General features: G+C 46.0%; 1 protein-coding gene across 2 annotated transcripts in view; it reads left to right on the top strand.

The window, feature by feature from the left end:
* Positions 1-6,814: 6,814 nt before the first annotated feature.
* Cttnbp2nl (CTTNBP2 N-terminal like) overlaps positions 6,815-18,960 on the top strand; it is a 47,870-nt gene continuing 35,724 nt past the window's right edge. The window contains exon 1 of one of the 2 annotated variants that reach the window (XM_038311219.1): positions 6,815-6,866. The gene's annotated coding sequence lies outside the window, so the exon portion shown is untranslated. Of the gene's footprint in view, positions 6,867-18,448; positions 18,585-18,960 lie in introns of those variants that run through there. The other variant, XM_038311220.1, reaches the window with a different exon arrangement.

The following is an 18,960-nucleotide window of genomic DNA, read 5'->3' as shown; positions in this document are numbered from 1 at the left end:
TAATACCTTCTCCCAGCTGTCCAACTGTACAAAATTTACATTTAAAAATAATTGGGGGTGTGCATTCCTTTAATCTCAGTACCTGGGAGGCAGAAGCAGGTTGATCTCTGTGAGTCTGAGACCAGTCTGATCTACACAGCAAGTTCTAGGTCAGTTAAGGCTACAGTGAGACCCTGTGAAAAGAAATGAGATTTTCTTTTAAAAAAAGTCAGTTTCCCGCTCATTGCTCAGAATGTGCAGTGATAATAGTTAACAATCTCAGAGCTGACAGTGGGAAGGAAAGTGTGTAACTCACTCAGAGACACGAAGCATTATTCCAGAGATCTGTGACTAACCGGCGTTTGCAGGCTGAGAGGAGGAGCTAAAAATAATCCAGATTCTTGGGAACCTCGCGGGGTGGTTGGAGAACCCTGTAATTTCTCTATTTCCAGGAATTTCCTCTCTAACGTTCCTTTCTCGCCCTGTGAGAGCTGAATTCTGCACCCTGGCACACCAACCTCAGGGGAAGATGTGGATTTCACCGGAATCCTCTGGCTGCTCTTCCTGACGTCTCTGTTGTAGTGAAGTCCCAGGCACTTCTGCCTTAACTTTTTCATTCCTGCCTCAGGTCTCCAGAGAGACCTGAAAAAACACACACTAGCTATCTGGTCCTCAGAAAGGACCTTAATAAGCAATGCAAAAATCCTCCAAGTGACACTGACCTAGTCTAGGGACCCACTTCTGTCGCCCAACAGCACTGTGAGGCAATAGCAAACTGAAGGGCTCTGCGCTGTGACTCCGGGCAAGCTGTTTAGCTATTACTTTTTTTAAAGTATTGAGATCTGTTACCTTATCAGCAAAATGACTTTAAAGCTTTGCTGGGATGAGGACCCGCACGATGCACCTGGTACGAAATGGACGCTTAGTAACTGGCACAGGTGGTGCGTTGTTACCACGTGACCTTGAGCCAAGCAGTCTCTCTGAACTTGCTTCTTCCCTTGAAGGGCTGGAAGTCGTAATAATTACCTCTCAGAGTGCTTATGAGCATTAGATATGTGAAGACTACAAGATGTATATGCAAAAGTCCTGGCCCCGTGTCTGATAGAGAGTAGGCACTCGATATTTGGTTTTTTGTTTTGTTTCTTCCTCCTCTGAGATCTACCTCCACCGCAATCAAGGATAAAGGTTTTCCGCCTCTATCGTAACCACATTGGCCCCAAGTTCAGCTAAAAAAAAAAAAAGTAATCTGTTCCTGGAGTTGGCCTGCAGGTCTTTAGAGTCCCCTACCTTATGGGCTTTCTGCCTACACCCATAAAAGGAAAAGCTATCAGCGCACCATGGAGACCGCCGGGAAAGAAGCAGACAGTTGCAGGACACAACAGTGAACACTAGAGGGAGCAATAAGCTCGGGAAAGCGGTAAGAGCCACACCCAAAAATCTCAGACCGCTCCTGGTTCCCTGCCGCTCAGGTCCCTGCAAGAAGAGAACGATTACGCGTTGCCCAGGAAGACCTTCGTGAGGACAAAAGATGGGAGGGGAATGAGGGAGCAGAAATGAAATACCTTCCCTTCGGCTTTGGCCCACCACCGGGCTAGAGAGCCTCTCGAGTCTGGCTTTTGAGAGTGGGTGGGACACTCTTCGCAGTCACTTCTGCTTCTTCTAGCTCACCCAGCGGCACCTCACGGACTCTGAACCACAGCTAAAAGACTACTACAGACTATTATAGAGTCCCGGGTGTATAGTTGGAGAGCTGGGACTCACAACGAGAAAGGGCTTCAGAAAAGTCTCCAGGTGGTTTACAAAATCCCATGTGGAAGTTTGTGTGCTGAGCTACTGTCACGTGTATCATGTTACTGGATAGTCACGGACTGGTGTCTGGGGCAGAGGCGAGCATCTCATTTTAAAAGTGAGGAAGCTGGAGTTCGGGTAACTGCCCACTATTTGGCTACTATGCTCCATCATCACTCACTGTTTGCCCCTCTCTTGCTGTCCTTGTTTGGCTTTTATTCGGTTTGGAGATCTAATCCAGACCCTTGCCTGTGCTAGGCAGGTATTCTATCACTGAGCCATACCTCAACCCCTTGCCCTTGTTTTAAAATTAGTTCAAACTACACACATAACTGCAGGAGAACTACTCAGCTTCAAGTATTCCATAAATCACTTTAAAAGTTTCTTTTTTTATTTTACTTTTTAAAAAAGATTTATTTATTATTTATTTTATAAGTGTGCTCTTATATACATATATTTCTCTAGAGACCTTATGCCAGTAGAGGACATCAGATCTCATGGTGGTGAGTCACCATGTGTTTGCTGGGAATTGAACTCAGGACCTCTGGAAGAGCAGCCAGTGCACTTAACCACTGAGCAATCCAGCCCTTATTTTACTTTTTATGTGTATGAATATTTTACCTTCATGAATCTCTGTGCACCATGTGCATGCCTGGTATCCTGGGAGGCCAGAAGAGGGCGTCAGTTCCCCTGAAACTGGAGTTATGAGCCACCATGTGGGTGCTGGGAATGGAATCCTGGTCCTCTGGAAAAGTAGTCCATGTTCTTAACTGCTGAGCCACCTCTCCAGGTCCCATAAATCAGCAAATGTCATTGCCTTTATTCATTTGTGTGTGTGTGTGTGTGTGTGTGTGTGTGTGTGTGCATTGCCGTGCTTTGGGTGTGAAAATTAAGAGACAATCTGTAGAAGTTCATTCTTTCCTCCCGCCATGTGGGTTCCAAGAATGGAACTTGGGTCATCAGGTTTGGCAGCAGGTGCCTTTGCCCAATGAGCTATCTCACTGGTCCTATTAATCAAAAGGGCACTGCTGTACTCTCTATTTTTCTAACCTAGTAAGCATGGTGGAGAGAGAATACAACATAGTAATCAAGAGGGTGCACTTCTGTATTGACCACAACATTTCTCAGTTGGGGACCTATTGGTGCTCAATTTCCAAATCTGCAAAATGGGAATATTAATGTTCTTCCCAGGGTACTGACACAGATGCTTTTTGAAAATTAAGTCCACAACACCCGGCACATAATTTAATAGTTATTCAATGCTGAATATATATGTGTGTGTGTGTGTGTGTGTGTGTGTGTTTTACAATCATAACATGTAATGATATTTAATAATCCATCTATTTATTTCATGCTAATTACCAAAATGGAGTTAGAATTAAGTGAGGAAGATTACTTTGTCAACTAGATGTGTACGTGCTGGTCCTCTAGAAGTTGCTGTCTACCCAGAATCTCAGAATATGAACCTAGTTTGGAAACAGGGTCTTTGCAAAAGTCATGAAGATAATAAATGTCATGAAGATAAGCAAAACATAGCGGAACACGCTTATAAATCCACCTATTCATGAGTCCCAACCCAGTGTGGTCTATATAAGGAGACGGGGGCGGGGGAACAGCCACTTCAGAGCGGTCTCTAACTCCCACATGTCCACTGTCTTTAGGAAAGAGGAGGCCACGTAGGAACAGGAGACAAAGGGAAGGCAGCCAGGTGGTGACGGAAGCGGAGTCTGCAGTGATGTGACTGTAGCCTAGGAGTGGCCAAGACTGCCTGGAGTCACACAATAGTCACAGGCGGATTGCCTTCCGGGCCCCCAGAAGCCTCCAGACTGGAGAGCGTGTGCTCGGTTGTCCCTGGTGATTGGTTACAACAGCCTGTGACAGAGCGGCATCAGACCCTGGGTTGTTTTTTCCATTTCCAGTCTAACCTCTTTTACTCTGTCATTGCCTGCCAAGCCAACAACAGACACTTAGACATCTACCTACAAAGTTTGCCATTGTATTAAAAACTTGATCCAAACTGCCATCTTTCAGCATGCAAACAACATAAAGTTGTCGCCGGACACACTGGAACCATTTAATAAGTATCAGCTGACAAGCCGCTAAAACAATAGACCAAAGATGACATATTGTGTTATACCTATTCAAGACATCATGAGCCTATTTTCTCCCCCTATACACCAAGACCCTAAATTTATTTATTTATTTATTTATTTTGGTTTTTCGAGACAGGGTTTCCCTGTAGTTTCTAGAGCCTGTCCTGGAACTAGCTCTTGTAGACCAGGCTGGCCTCGAACTCAGAAATCCACCTGCCTCTGCCTCCCGAGTGCTGGGATTAAAGGCGTGCGCCACCACCACCCGGCAAGACCCTAAATTTATTTACAAGCCTTCTATATGGAATCACAGGATTCCAGAACTCACTGGCTCTGTTGAAGCCTTCCGTTGAAGGCTGAAAGGTTATCTGACGCTCCGAAGCCCTGCCTGTTCACTACCCCCGGGGTGACAAATTGAAAGCCATCTACACACTCTCAGGACTCTGAATCTTACAAGGCAAGGGTGATCTCATCCTTGTTGAACCCTTCTGCACTCGCTCTGGAATGGGCTTGAAGGAACCCGGCGAGTCAGAGGAGCTGCTCATGGCTGTAGAGGATGATCAGCTTTGGAGTAGAATGGGTGGTGGTGGATTAATAGCTACAAAGGGAGGGAGAGGGAGGCCGGGTGAGCTGATTCACTGGAGCCAATCTTAGAGTGAGTCAGACTCAGAAAAATAGCCTGTTGTCCCACATCTGCCTCATTGTCTGGCAATGAGACACTTCCTCCACGCATACCCACAGGCAAAGCAAAAGGAAAGAGGAGGAAATGGATTCCTTTCCAGCTTGTGGTACTATTCCTGTACTTTTAACCACCTCAGACATTGTGCTCTGTTCTGAGACGTCTCCTGCAGCCCAGGGTGCTCTATAACTCACCCTGGAGCCAAGAGAGGTCCTGAATTCCTGATTCTTCTCTGCCTCCACCTCCCAGATGATGGGATTACAGGTGTGCACTACCCTATCCAACCGGGTTGTCTTTCTTTGTGAAGCTAGTTCTCCATGCCCTACCTCGCCTTCCGAAAGCCCCTGGGATGCGCTGGAGCATCCACACGTGCTGTCTCCCTGACGTTCCCAAGCCTGTAATGGCCAGGGGAGATATGGAGTTGCTGCCTTTGTTCTGAATCACTATCCATGCCCCTGGGCAGGTCCACCTGGTGAGAGCTGTGGGATGGCTAGCAGAATATAGCACAGGTTTGGAGTTACTTATTCTTGTAATTTTCTTTACCATCTACTCTCTAACCTTCCTCTGGTTCTCTTGTTTTTTTGTTTTTTTGTTTTTTTTAACTATCTTCTCATCATAAGTTGGTCGCAGTGATATCCACCTTACAGGGCAAGACAGACTTCTCACACAGCAGTGACACAAATATTATACGGAGGAACATAGCTGTGATGATGAGAAATACCTTCTTATTTACTCTAAATCATGATTACACAGGCTGGCATCTCGCTACCAGACTGTAAATTGCACCTGTCTTGAGGACTGTGTTTGCCTAAGGCAGTGGTTCTCAACCCTCCTAAAGTGGCCCTTTAACACAGTTGCTCATGTCACGGTGACCCTCCAACCATAAAATTATTTTCGTTGCTACTTCATAACTGTAATTTTGCTACTGTTATGAATCATAATGTGAATATTTTTGAAGACAGAGGTTTGCCAAAGGGGTCGCATTCCACAAATTGAGAACTGCTGGCTATTGTGTACTAAGTCTCTAATATTCCTCTTGCAAAAAATTAATTATGAAGATGAAGATTAGGAATAATGTATTCAGAGTAATTCATTATTTGTGCTTTTAAATATTAAGCAACTTCTTTTTAGTTTTATTTATTTATTATTCATTTATTGGTATTTCGAGACGGGGTTTCTCTGTGTAGCTTTGGAACCTGTCCTGGAACTCCTTTGTTGATCAGGTTGGCCCTGAACTCCTTGAGGTCCGTGAGTGCTGGGCTTAAAGGTTTGCGCCAGCACCGCCGGCAGATATTCGGCTTCTTGTATGTACTTGTTACACGTCCTTTAAAACAATGTGGTTATTAATCCAGCTCAATCACTTGTGAGCTGAAGCGCAGCCTACAGAAACGGAAACCAACATCTCTGATCTCAGGTGGAGGGCGTTCTCTTCCCTGCAGGTTATCTGGTCCTGTTTCTAGGGTTTGCTGTCACTAAGATCTGCATTCGTGTGTTCACAAGGAAAGCCATTCCCTCTCATCCAACTGCTCTTTGTTTCAGCTTCTATACAAACGCCATTGCCCACGATAGGACGGGGCCCAAACATACGAGAACATCCCATGTACCCAAATAGCAAGCATAGTGTGGGAAAACAACGCACAAGTTTGCAATTATTTGACTCCAGCCTGAAAGGGAGGTCGGCAGGGCTTACGCCCTCCTCTACCGTGTGGTTGTTCCGGCCAGGGGCTCCATCACCAGAACTCTTCTTTGGACCTAGTGTGTGATGTGGTTATGAGGGTGGTCTCCCGGCGCTTCATCTTCATCTTTGCGCCCTTGCTTCCAACACCACACCCAGAGGCCGGTGCAAGAGAAGCCACGTTACCAGGATTTCAATAATTAACTCTAAAGCAGAAGCTAAAACTCACTTGGCTTATTCACATTTTGGATAAAAACCCAACTAAGCCACTTCAAGGGTTCCCAGAGCCCTGCCCCTCAGTCTCCCTGGAGGGGGAAAGTTGCAGAAGCTTGGCGGGGGAGAGAGCGAGCGCCGACTCCAGCAGGTCTGAGGAGGGTACTTCCTCCCGGAAGTGACGCGAGTTCAATCCCAGCCTGGCTCTCCCAAACAAAAGGGATCCTGGGGCCCCGGGAGGAGCTGGGATGACTTTGGAGAAGCCCCGCCTCCAGTCTGCGCGAATTGGTGGCAGGGACGCAAGAACGAAGCTTCGATTGGCCGAAGCATCTGCCAGTCGCTGCGGCCGGCGGATGAGGGGGCGGGTCCTGCAAGGCTGGGGATGGGGAGCGGGCGGCGGAGGCGGCGGCGGCGGGGAAGGATCCCGGAGAGCCGAGACCAGGTACGGAGCGTGGGCTCTGGGCCCGGCGGTACTGGGGGCCGGGTCCCCAAGAGAGCCTCCTGGCCCAGAGCGTGGGTGGCTTCCCGCAGCGGCCCCTGTCGCGGTAGGGCTGGTCCTCTAGGGGGCGGGGCCGCCGCCTCCAGCTCCCGGGATTCCCCGAGGAGGCGCCGCGGCATCCTCGGGGGTCCTCGCGGCTGTTCATTGTCTCTCGCTAGCATCCGCCCCTCAGCAGGGGTCCCCTCCTGTCCCGGTTCACGCCACGCTACATCGTGCCTAGCCCCAGCCTCGGAGACGGACGGTGGGTTTAGTCTTCCAGGCTGCAGCCCCCACCCCTTATATTAGACCCCCACGAATTCCGGCATCCCTTCTCACACCTGTCCTAACTCGCAAGGGTGGAACCAGACTAATGTTCTGCATAAGGTAAAAACGGCGTTTTCCTTATGAGGGATGGGCGAAAAAAAAAAAAAAAAAGACTGAACCCAGACAGACATTTCCAACAGCCATAGCGGCCTTGCCCCCTTTTTTAGCCCGTCCCATCCCCCAGCCTCTGATGCTCAGCATAGCTCCTGCATCCCCTCGGATTCAGTATTCTCTAGCCGAGTGTTGAGAACTGCCCGGCTTCGGGACGTTTTTAGGATGTGGCAGGTGAAATCATACATTACCTCCTTCCCATCGCCCTTTGTACCTTCTTCACCCTCCTAGTTCTTGTGGGAGAAGCTAGCTTTTAGGGTGTTTTTAGGTTTGTGTTGCCTTTCGGTTTTGCTTTCCACCCGGTTTCTTCCCTGAGAACTCGATAGGAAAGCATCCGCATATTTCATAGCGAGGTGGGTGTGTTAGCTATCAGCAGAGTTGGCCTTGTGTGGGTAGGAATGCAGGGTGTATTGTTTGACAGTCAGTGAATAATAGCCTATTTTCAAATGAACCGGTGTTACGGAGTCAATAAATGGCTTTGCACTAAGAATCCCCATCTCCCAGTTTGAAGTGGGCTGGTCCGTTGCTCAGGGAGACTGCAGTTAACCTTGAAGGTGTGTGGCAGGTTGAAACAAAAGACAGGAAGTATTTGAACAAAAATCAGGTTCAGTTGGCTAGGTTTATGATTAATCTGGTCCTTTGGCCTTTGAGTACTCTCTTGCCCTTCTTTTATAGTGGGATTTTACCCTCAAAGGAAATAAATATCCCTGCGATGTGATTCTAACCTGCCAGCATCATCAACCAAAATTTATAGCATTAAAATAAAAGGTAGTTTTCAATTTCAGAGAGAAGGGTAAATAAAGGCCTGGTAAGTTCTGTTCTCGTGTAAAACTGCCTAAGTATCTCTGGAGTACCTGTGAAGACTTGCTCAAGTCATCAATGGTAAAGTACAAATGCCTTCTGCCTGATGTTAATGTCATCACATCTCCAGTAATCACGTATGGCTCGCAGTACCGCCTATTAATTTCCCCATATTTTTAGCATTTTAAAAGTTTAATCTCGAGTTCGCGTCACTACTGGCTATTTGTAGCAGGTAGCTGTGAGATGCTGTGTTGCAGTCACAGAGGGTGATTGTAGTGGCTGTTGGTGCTAACCTCCGAGGAGACTTCCCGAAGGTAATTATTTTTGAATAGTCAGGTTCCAAGGTTTCTGAGCCACTCTGGGGGCTTGCAGATCTGCTCCGTGATTGTTTCCAGATATGTAGTAAAAGGGAGCACAAAGGAGAAACTGTGTTCAGGGCCTCTCCAGCAAACACAGTTTACTGCTGTAGGCGGGAAGGATACATTATCCCAGCATTAGCAGGGGAAAAAAAAATCTAGAAGCAGAACAGGAAATCCCCGAAAGATATATCTTATTACATGAGGAGAGAACAGAAAATAAACTAAGGTAGAAGACTTCAGGAATCCAAGGAGCAGTGATTGCCAGAGTCTTGATAAACAGAGAGGGAAAAGAAAATACAGGCCATTTGTGTTTTGGCACAATAATAAAAAGACCTGTCTGATATACCTTTGTATCCTGAGGGTGTTTTGTTTTTGTTTGGGGCTTTGTTCTTTTAAATTGAGGGTGGAGTATTCAGTCTCACCACGTTTCTGGAAGCTATGTGTGTAGCCCAGGGGGGCTTCCATGTCCTGTGTTGGAATTATAGCTTGCACTCCTGTGTTCAACTCTGGTGGAGCTCTTTCCTCTTGCCTTCTCAGTGTCTTCTTTGGTCATGTTAGATGGAGAAAGGTGTTGTGCACAGATAATTTGTGTCTCTGTGTGTGTGTGTGTGTGTGTGTGTGTGTGTGTGTGTGTGCGTGTGTTTAGTGGATTCTGTTAAACTATCCTTTGAGGACATAAAGTCTGCTCTTGGTAACTTCCACAGTGCTTGATATGAACACTGAGTTTAAAACTCTCACCGAAGGATCAAGCCAGACAGATCATAAAGTGATAAAATATGGCAAATCTTGTTAGTTTGAAGCATCTGCCTTCTTGTCTTCATGTAATTTGGTTCTTCCTTATCTGATACGATAGGGAATTGCCGTATCTGGAGTGACTAAAATTTTGACTTTCCTAAGGGAAAATATCTCTGGTGAGGTATTGTTTGTTCTTCTGTTATGAAATTTGACCCAGACTTACAAACAGGATCAGTCGTAGTTTAATAAGTTATGTATGTATAGAAATCTCATCTAATGGGGATGAAGTGAATTCTGGAGAATACACTAGGAACTGTGGGGTTTTTTAAATTTTAGTTTCTGAGTGTACTGGCTAGTTTTATGTCAGCTTCACAAAGTTCAAGTCGTCTGGGAAGAAGGAACCTCAGTTGAGAAAATGCTCCTCCCAGAGTGGCCTGTGGGGCATCTTGATTGATTGATGATGGGTGTGAGAGGGCCCAGCTCACTGTGGGTGGTGCCACATGGGGTCTGGGGGCCTGAGTGATGTAAGAAATCAGGCTGAGCAAGCCAGGAAGTGGCACTCTGTGGTCTCTGCCTCAGTACCTCTGTCCAGGTTCCTGCCTTGAGTTCCTGCCCTGGCTTTTCCTCACTGATGGAATGTGATTGCAGAATTGTAAGATGGCATATCCTTTTCCTCCCGATGTTGCTTTTGGTTGTAGTATTTTATTATATCATGGTTAAGAGCACTTGTTTAATATACTATATATAGAAACCCCAACTACGATAAAAGATCTCCTTTAATTGTTTTTTAGTGGATTTTTCATTGATTCATTTTTTGTGCTTTTCTCTTAACCCTGTGCTGGGGCTTGAACCTCAATCCTTCCACCTGAGCTTTACCTCTGACCTCAGTTTGTGTGCTTTAACTTACCACTGAGTGCATCAGAGGCACAGGACATCAAGGGACTCTTAACAGTAATTCATAGCGCTCACAGCAAACACCATCTCCCTTGTCTGTTAGGAGTTTGTGCCAAGTCAGAATCCCATTTACGGTGCTGCCAGTTAGTTTGCTAACCAGCACTTGGACTCTTGGCTCTCTGTGGTATTTCTTAGAGGCTGCCATTGAACTGATGTTCAGCGGGGTGAGAGAGAGAGATTATTTCTATATAGGAAGATTGTGATAGTGGTCTGTGGGGTTGGCCCCCAGGAGCGGCTTGCCAGCCTGCTTTTAAAGGCTATTTTTAATTCCTGAATGTTTTCAGTCAGTAACTGAAAACCAAGTTTCAACTTTTAGTTCAGAGCTCTCTCAATGACTGTTTCCTACACGAGGCAACTCAGTAAGTTCACACATCGGAATGTAAGATTGACTGTGAACCTACCAAGGTGTCTCATGTAGGAAAATCATTAGCACTTGGCATTTGAGTCAGAGAAATTAATCATGCATACATTCTGCTCTCTGGAGGATGAGGCAGGGGGCTGTCCTTTGAGACCACCTTAATCAAGAAAGAAGGAAAAAGACACTAATAAATAGTGTCTGTAAGCAGAAGTGGAATAGTATTTGTTGATTGGCTTCATTTTAAATTTGTCTGTAAATAGCTATGATTTGGGCTGAAGAGATAGATGCTCGGTGGTTAAGAGCACTTGTTTCTCTCACAGAGGACCCAGGTTCAATCCCAGCACCCAGAAGAAGGCTCACAACCATCTTTAGTTCCAGTCCCTTTTTTTTTGAAACAGGGTATGCTCTTTGTAACAGTTTTGACTATCCTGGAACTCACTTTGTAGACCAGGCTGGCCTCGAACTCACAGAGATCCGCCTGCCTCTGCCTCCTGAGTGCTGGGATTAAAGGCGTGTCCCACTGCCACCTGTCAAGCTTTGCTTTTTAAATGCTGCCATCCTGTATCTTTTATGAATGGTTTTGTGGGTGCTGTGCTTACTGTATGGGTTGTATCTTCTATAAGATTTAAGAGATTTTCAATGATAATTTTGATTTAAAGTATTTTCCTTAATTTTGAAGGCTACCTCCCGTGTTAGTCCAAAAATAAGGAAAGATTTCAGGAATGGGCAAGAAAGGGGAATTGAGAATGGCTGTGGGGGATGGCAAGGGCAAGGGTTTGGGGACTGAAGACAGGACTGAAGACGTCCTTGAAGTAAAGAATGCTATAATACGGCTTCTCCTTGAAAAGTGGATCCAAAAGACGTGTCAAGTACAGAGCCAGAACGTCCTGTCTAAGTGTGTCTTTGCCGGCATTCTAACTGTTAGAGCCACAATAGGTATGTATTTCACGATTGTTAGTAAATTTGATAGAAACTAGAAAGGGGAATTTAGGGAGCGCAAGATGATGTAGTTTAGAGACAAAAACCTGAGACTCCTGATTCTTAGCCTAGTGGGCATTTAAAAGCATGCGACCTTGTGTGGAGCCCAGGAGATGGGGGAAGGGGCAGAAAGGAGAGGATAAGTTGCTTTTACAAGGCTGGGGAGTTGGCTCAGTCAGTTAGGTGCTTGACTGCTTAAGCTTGAGGAGTCATTGTTCTGACCTGCAGCACCCTCATGCACCGCCTGTGCAGCTGCAAGCCTGTGAGCTCAGCCCTGGGGGACTGGCGATCAGAGGATCCCTGGGGCTTGTGACCAGCCAGCCTTGCCAGTCAGGAAGTTCCAGCTTCAGTGACAGGCTGTCTCAGAAAATATGGTGGAGAGCAATTTAGGAGATACCTGTTGCTGACCTTTGGCCTCCACTTGCATGCACATCTGCACACACACACACACACACACACACACGAAGGGAAATAGATAGGAAAGGAAAAAGGGTATAGAAAACACGGCAGGGAAGTGGCAGGAAGAGTGCTACTGAGGGCGTGGGGGAGGCTGTGCTGCTGATTCCTAGCTAGTCCTTGGTGTTGGTGGGTGCACGGGAGTGAAAGCAGAGCAGTCTAGTTATTCTTTACCCCCAGGAAAAGAACCTTGTACGTGCTAGGCACACACTCTGCTCCTGAGCTGTGTCCCCACCCCTCCTTTTTATTTCTTCCTTTTTATTTTTTTATTTGAGACTGAGTGTCACTAAATAATTGCCCCAGCTTGAACTCTTTATGTAGTCCAGACAGTCCTTGACATTGAGATCCTCCGGTCTCAGACTCGCGAGTAGCTGTGATTGTGGGTTTGTGCCACCAGGCCAGGCTATCGTCTCATTTTAACTGACTTAGTATTGGAGGACGCAGATCTGGTCCTGTATGTCAGCTTTACCTCTTGTCTTTAGATTAAAGACACCAAAATAGAAATAGATGTCTTTAGGAGTCCATTTCCTGAGACCTTGCCCCTCAGCACACTAGCCGACTCCCACAGGTTCCTCTTGGGGGACTGCTTGGTTCTTAGTCAGCATGTCTCATAGCGTAGTCATCATTTCCCCACCAAAACCAGTTCCCGTTCTAACATCCCCGTTTCTGTTGACCACATTGTCATTGGTCACCAAGTCTCTAAACCTCTGCTGGATTTGGATTATTTCCCCATTAAGCTCCCTAAATGGAACCGGTCTCCAAGTCACTGTGCGTAAATCCCTCCCGCTTCCTCCTCCTCTTTCCACCAGACGGAGCAGCTGTCCACAGAGTTGAGAATTGCGAAACCCGTGAGCAGATGTGTAAATGGATGGATTGGTAAAATGGAGTGGGATAGCTGCTCCCGAGTTCAGAGCTGGGTTCACGGCTATTACACGTCTGATGTCAAAATCAGCTGTGATAGCTTTAGCACCCCCATTTCTCAGCCATTACAAGTTGGAAGCTGTAACTTGATTAAACGCTGTACAGTTTCACTAGAAGCAGAAACACGCTTTTCCTTTCCATTGCAGACTGCGCAAGGGGCTGGTGTAGGTGGAGGAGTGTCCTTCCGTGTTCCCAAGTAGTGTTCAGCTGTCATCATAGGCTTAGACATGTGTGGGGCACGTCCCTAAACTGACATTTTTGGGAACTCGAGATGCCCTCTCCTCCTTGGATCAGGTCAGCCTCCTGAGTTGGGTGAAGAATAAATACATTTATTTCCATTTGTAAATTAGACATGTGAAGGTAACAGTGATGCTCTATTGGGAAAAAATAAATAAACAAAAAAATAATGTCTTGTCCTTGCTAGGTGTTAGTGTTCAGGCATCTGTACTGGCCTGACCATGGGCTGTACGTCCTCAGCTGGAGCCACCTCCCATCTCTCTCCCCTTCTCTCCCCCTCCCCATCCATCTGTCTGTCCCTCTCCTCCCCTCCCCCTCCCCCTCCTTCTCTTCTGTCCCCAGAGACCAGTCTCCCCTGTCACCCCCCCTTTTCCCATTCAGTTTCCCCCAATTAAAAAAAAACCTCCACCTGAGCTCTGTCCCATGGCGCCTTTCTCTCCCATGCGTCTTCTTCTAAATTACAGCAGTAGGTGGACTGGGATGTTCTTCTTCAGCGATGCAGAGTGAGAGCTGACAGCCACAGGCACTAGCTCATGGAGTCCACACAGCCTCCTGCTAGAATGTGTGTCATCCTGTTTTCTACGTGGAGAGCTACAGCTCAGATGTTAAATGGACCAGAGGCAGCTTGAAAGCCCAGTTGTCAGGCCCCAACGTCCATGCTCTCTCCGGTTCAGAGCACTGTCTCCCATGGGGATGATTTCCCCTGAAGGACCGGAGCAGAAGACATTGCTGCTTGCTCATAATAGTCAGGTGGCAACAGATTGTTAAAACAAGGCTTGTGCGGAGGTTTTCAGAGTCCAGGGAAAGGCGCGAGCACAGTTCAGACACCTTGACTGTGGCGGTTTGTCCTCCAGACTGCTGGTATGTCCCTGCGATCCCCGTGGAGCTGGTGACTTCATCTCCTGCAGCAACTGAGGGTTTTTCCATTCGGGCCGCCTCAAGAATTGTGACCCATGAAACATTTTACTGAAAATGAAATCAGCCTACACAACCATTGTTCCCTTGTTCTGGTTTTGTCAGAAGAGTGGAATTTTAGGGGACTCTGATAGTTAAAATAAACATGTTAGACTAGAATCTTGTTATAATTTTATTTAACTAACTAGCAAGTATGAAAACCAAATAATCTGATGTTTAAAGATATGTGTCTTTTCTTAAAATTTCAATGAAAAATGTTTTGTTAAAACTTAATGATTTTCACTCACACCCATTCCAGAAGCTAGAACTGCCATTCTTCTGGTGTGGTCTTCCGTGGTGGAAAAGTGAAGGGTGTGGGCAGATACCAGGTGAACAGACCTGGCTTCTCGTTTTGTCTTTGAAGCTGGGTCTTACTGCGTAGTCCTGGCTTGCCTTGAACCTGTAGAAATCCTCTTTCCTCAGCCTCCTGCGTGCTGGGATTACAGCTGTGCACCCATGCCCAGTCAGAAGGCCTGTTTTTGATAGCTTTTCTTGGCATCCTCATACAGATGGACAGACGCTTGTTTACGGGCAGCTGTTCTTCAGTGCACATGTATGTAATCCTGCTGACAACATGTATGAGAAATGACGAGAGAGACAGATGCACAGACACACATACAGAAGACCTTAAGAACCAAACCAAAACTTAACCGTAGTGTCCGAAAGAGCAAGGTAGACCAGATTTCAGAGATGAGTAAGTAGGGCTAGCAGGATAGCCCAATGGGTAAGGGCATTTGCTGTCAAGCCTGATGACCTGCGGTCAGTCCTGGGACCAACATGGTAAAGCACCATTTCTGGCAAGTTGTCTTCTGAACTCCACGCAGATGCCATGGCGCACGCATGTGCACGTGCACACACAACAAATAAGTAAATATAATACGAATTGTGATGCTCAGTGCTAGACCTGGTTCTCTTTAGCTGTGCTGTGTGCTCAGCTTGTTTGTAAATGAGGGGCTGAATTAGATTATTTCTGAGGCCCCATCACCTGAGGCTGATAAAGTGATTAGCCATGAATAGTGGTTTTCAAGAAAACCCTGGAGTCAGATTTACTCCCTTTTCTTCCACATGCTGGCTATGAGACTGAGCAAGTCCTTCAGCCACAGTGCCTCAGCTTGGCCGTTTTTAACTGGGATTGCAGTGATCTGTTGGTGAGGGGTGTGACTTCCGTCACCCAAGATAGTGATAATATATGTCACTTAGGAATGTCTGGCACACATTCCTGTGTAGCTCAATAAATGCTTATTGTTTTTCATTATTTCTCATTTGAATTCTCCGAAAGTTATGCTGCAGAATGCTGAGCTAGTGGTGATTAATGTTCTCATTGTTCATGCGTAAGCAAGCAGGGAGAGTCTGGTGTCCTTGAGTCTGCCTTAATGCTGACCTTAAGGAGTATTAGCACACTGCAGAGCTCCTCCCTAGAGGCACCTTCAGTGTTAGGGCCGTGACAGCTCTCTAAGTGTGTTTATTCAGATGTCTTTCAGGTTAATTCAGAGAGAGGGTCCTGCAATGTACAATCTCTAAAGCATTCTCCCAAACCATTCTTTTTATCGTAATGCTGTGTATTGCAGGGCCAGGGAAAAAGGTGAAGCTGTCTGAGGTAGGGCTTGCACTGGCGTGTGCTCACGTGGTAGGCGGGAAGCTCGGGTCTGGTTATTCCTGTGCACTTTCAGGGTAGAAAGTGAGCCAGGCCTAGCAGCACACGTCTGTAACCCCAGCACTTGGAAAGCAGAGGCAGCAAAGATGTTGAAAGTTTTTAAGTCAGCCTAGTCTAGATAACAAGTTCCAGGCCAACCAGGACATCGGAAACAAACAAAAAGTGGTTAGTATATTGTTTTATTGGGTGGCCGCGGACTGGTTGGTTTAAATAAAAAGAATGTGTTTTCTCACCTGTTGGCTAAAAGTTTAGCCCACTGTTCTGTTTAGGGGGCATTCTGGCCTTGCACTTTTCCCTGACTGGCCTGTATTCTAATTTTCATTCCTAAGGATACTAGTCTTATTAGATTAAGGATTATATTGACCTTTTTTATTGAGTTTTTTTTCATACAATATATTTTGATCATATCATTTCCCCTCCCTCAACTTCCTGCCTTGCAACTTCATAATCATTCTCCTTTGTAAACAAAACAAAAAACCCTGAAAAATCAAAACAAAGTACACAATAAAAACCATGAAGTTCACTTTGTATTGGCCACCCACTCCCAGGCCTGCCCTGGGGTATGGCTGTTGTAGCCAGTGACACTCCATTGGAGTAAACGGATTGCAAATAGCTAAAAAGACCAGGAATGGGGCCTGTGTCCACTTTCCTTTCTCCATGCCGAAATTTTCTCCTGCCTGAACCTGAGCAGGTCTTGAGGGTGCTCCCGGAGTCTGTTAGTCTTGTTTATCAGTCCTGTTGGATCTGGATGACTGTTTCCTTGGAGTCTTCGTTACCTCTGGCTCACCATCTGTCCACCTTCTCTTCCACGTGGATCCCGGAGCCTGTGGGGAGAGGTTTGATAGACATCTCACTTAGGACTGGGTGCTCAAGCCTCTCTCTCTGCGCTGCACGTAGTGTTGACCTCATTTTAACTTAATTGCCTCTCTGAAGTCTCTGGGGCTGGAAATTAGCTCACTGGTCCAGCACTTGCCTAACAAGTTCAAGGCCCTGGGTTCAATCACCAGTCCTGGTGAAAAAAAAGGAAGGCGGGGGAGGGGAGCGTTCCTTGTGTCTTCAGGTGTAATCACATTCTCAGAGGCTGGATGTAAAAGTCAACAGGAGTGTGGGGTAAGGGCTCAGCCCATTATCATATAGGAATGGAAATAGTCTTGTAATATATTCAGCTGAAAAAAGCGTGACTTAAAGAATGGCTAATTAAGTTTATATTACTTAATAGTATAAAATGAAATTGTATTTTGCACCTTGACGTTAGGATTTTTTTAAGTAATAGTAGTAGTAAAAGGCACACGCACACACTGTATAGTGCAACTGGCCTTAACTGAGCTTCCTCTTCCTCAGTCTCCCAAATGCTGGGCTCACAGGTGTGTGCCCTCACACTTGGCTAAAAACCGCTTTTTAAAACAAATCAGAAAGTCATTTTGTTAAAGCATGTTGACATGATCTTCCCTGATCGGATCCTGAAAAACAATAAAAGGGGGTGGGACCATTTGGATAATTGTTACTGTCTTACCAGAGAGGAGCGGAAGTGCCAGGGTGGGCGAGTTTTTGAGATAGTCTAACATGCCAGTACTTTTCACCTCCTAACCGTGCGTCTGTACCCACATTTAGGTTTGGTGGCTTTAAACAGTGTTTCCTGTTTGTTTTCTTAATATCTCATGTATACTGGTTTTCTGTCATTTGGTTTGGTTTAGTTTGGTTTTGTCATTTGGTTTGGCTTTTGATTTTGTTTCTAGAAAGGTCTCGGTTAATGTAGGCAGGCTTTGACTCCAGTAGGCATTCATGCCCAGGCTGGCCTTGAACGTTTTATCCTCCTGCCTCCCACCTCCCAAGTGCTGGGATAATAGGTCTGCACAGCCATGCCCGGGTGTACACTGGGTTTTTTAAGTAGTGTACTGTTAAGTGGACAGATTCAAAGTGCCTATGTTTGTGTATTATCTCTTAGAGTTTTAAGAAGTAACTGACCCATATTTTGGTTTTATACAAATATATTTGAGGCTACATGATTGGAACAAATTTATTTTATATATCTGGTCATATCTAATTACTGATTCTAAAATCACACTGAGTGGCCTATGAGGCAGTTTTAGCCCAAGTATGAGTTACTTAAATTGGATATTTGAGTGTATAACAAAATGATCTCCTAGTAAAATAACTGAGTTTTTAAAATTTGAGGGTTTTTTTTTGTGTGTGTGTGTGTGTGTTTGAGGTTACACTGTCAAGAACTAAGATTCATCTAAAATGTTGATTTTTTTTATCCATGTTCCTTATTACTAACTACTTAGAAAGTAAACCTTCCCTTGATACACCCAGATACTAGACACAAACATTTTACCTGTGCCCCGCCCTGCCCTGCCCTGTTACTTACAGGGCTGTAAAAGCTGTTTGGGGTGTTTCTTTTTCTGCCACCTCGTCTCTCTGTGGTAAAAGGGCAGCCGTGCCTGTTGTCCTACAAAATTAGTTCAGTTCCAGGGCACAGGCCTCACCGAGAAGCAGGAAGCACAGTGAGAACCAGAGTGAGCGGAGCTTGGGTGTTCCTCAGAGACAGGAAGGTTGGGAACAAACAGCAACGTATTTCCCAGGCAGAATCAGCAGGGCAGTTTAGGAGGGCTGTTTGGGTGTGTGAACGAGGGGGGGTGTAGCCCGCGTGCGCATATGCACTCCCTCCTCCCTGATACCCATAATGCCTCCTGATTGTTGTCACATTTAGGCCAGACACACCTTTAGTCTCAGCGCTTGAGGAGTTGGAGCAAAAGGGTAAATCAAAGCCAGCCTGGGCTACATAGCAAGACCCCATCTCAAAAAGGAAAAGGAGGCCTGCATGCACTCTGGAGGCAGAGGTAGGTGGATCTGTTGAGTTCAAGACTAGCCTGCTCTACATAGTGAGTTCCAGACCCGGCCAGGGCTACGCAGTAAGACTGCCTCAAAAGACAGACAGCAAAAAAAAAAAAAAAAAAAAGGAGAAGTCTGTTTAGTGAAGACTCACAATCTCGGCTGTTAGCTGGAGAAGCGGGAAGGAGCCTGTGGCAGGCTAATGGTATGCTGAGCAATCTTGTTGGATGTCACGTACCGTAATGTAAATAAAGTCTCATGCTTAGTCTTTAAGTGGGCTTATTTTCCCAGGGCATTGAAATACTTGTAACATTTTTATTGTGTGTGTTTCTATGTATTTTTTATTAAGAAAACTCTGACGTTTAGTGCACTGTCAGCCGGCAC

Source organism: Arvicola amphibius, chromosome 14 (genome assembly GCF_903992535.2).
Source record: "Arvicola amphibius chromosome 14, mArvAmp1.2, whole genome shotgun sequence".
NCBI lineage: Eukaryota > Metazoa > Chordata > Mammalia > Rodentia > Cricetidae > Arvicola > Arvicola amphibius.
This window is presented reverse-complemented; position numbering and strand designations above follow the sequence as displayed.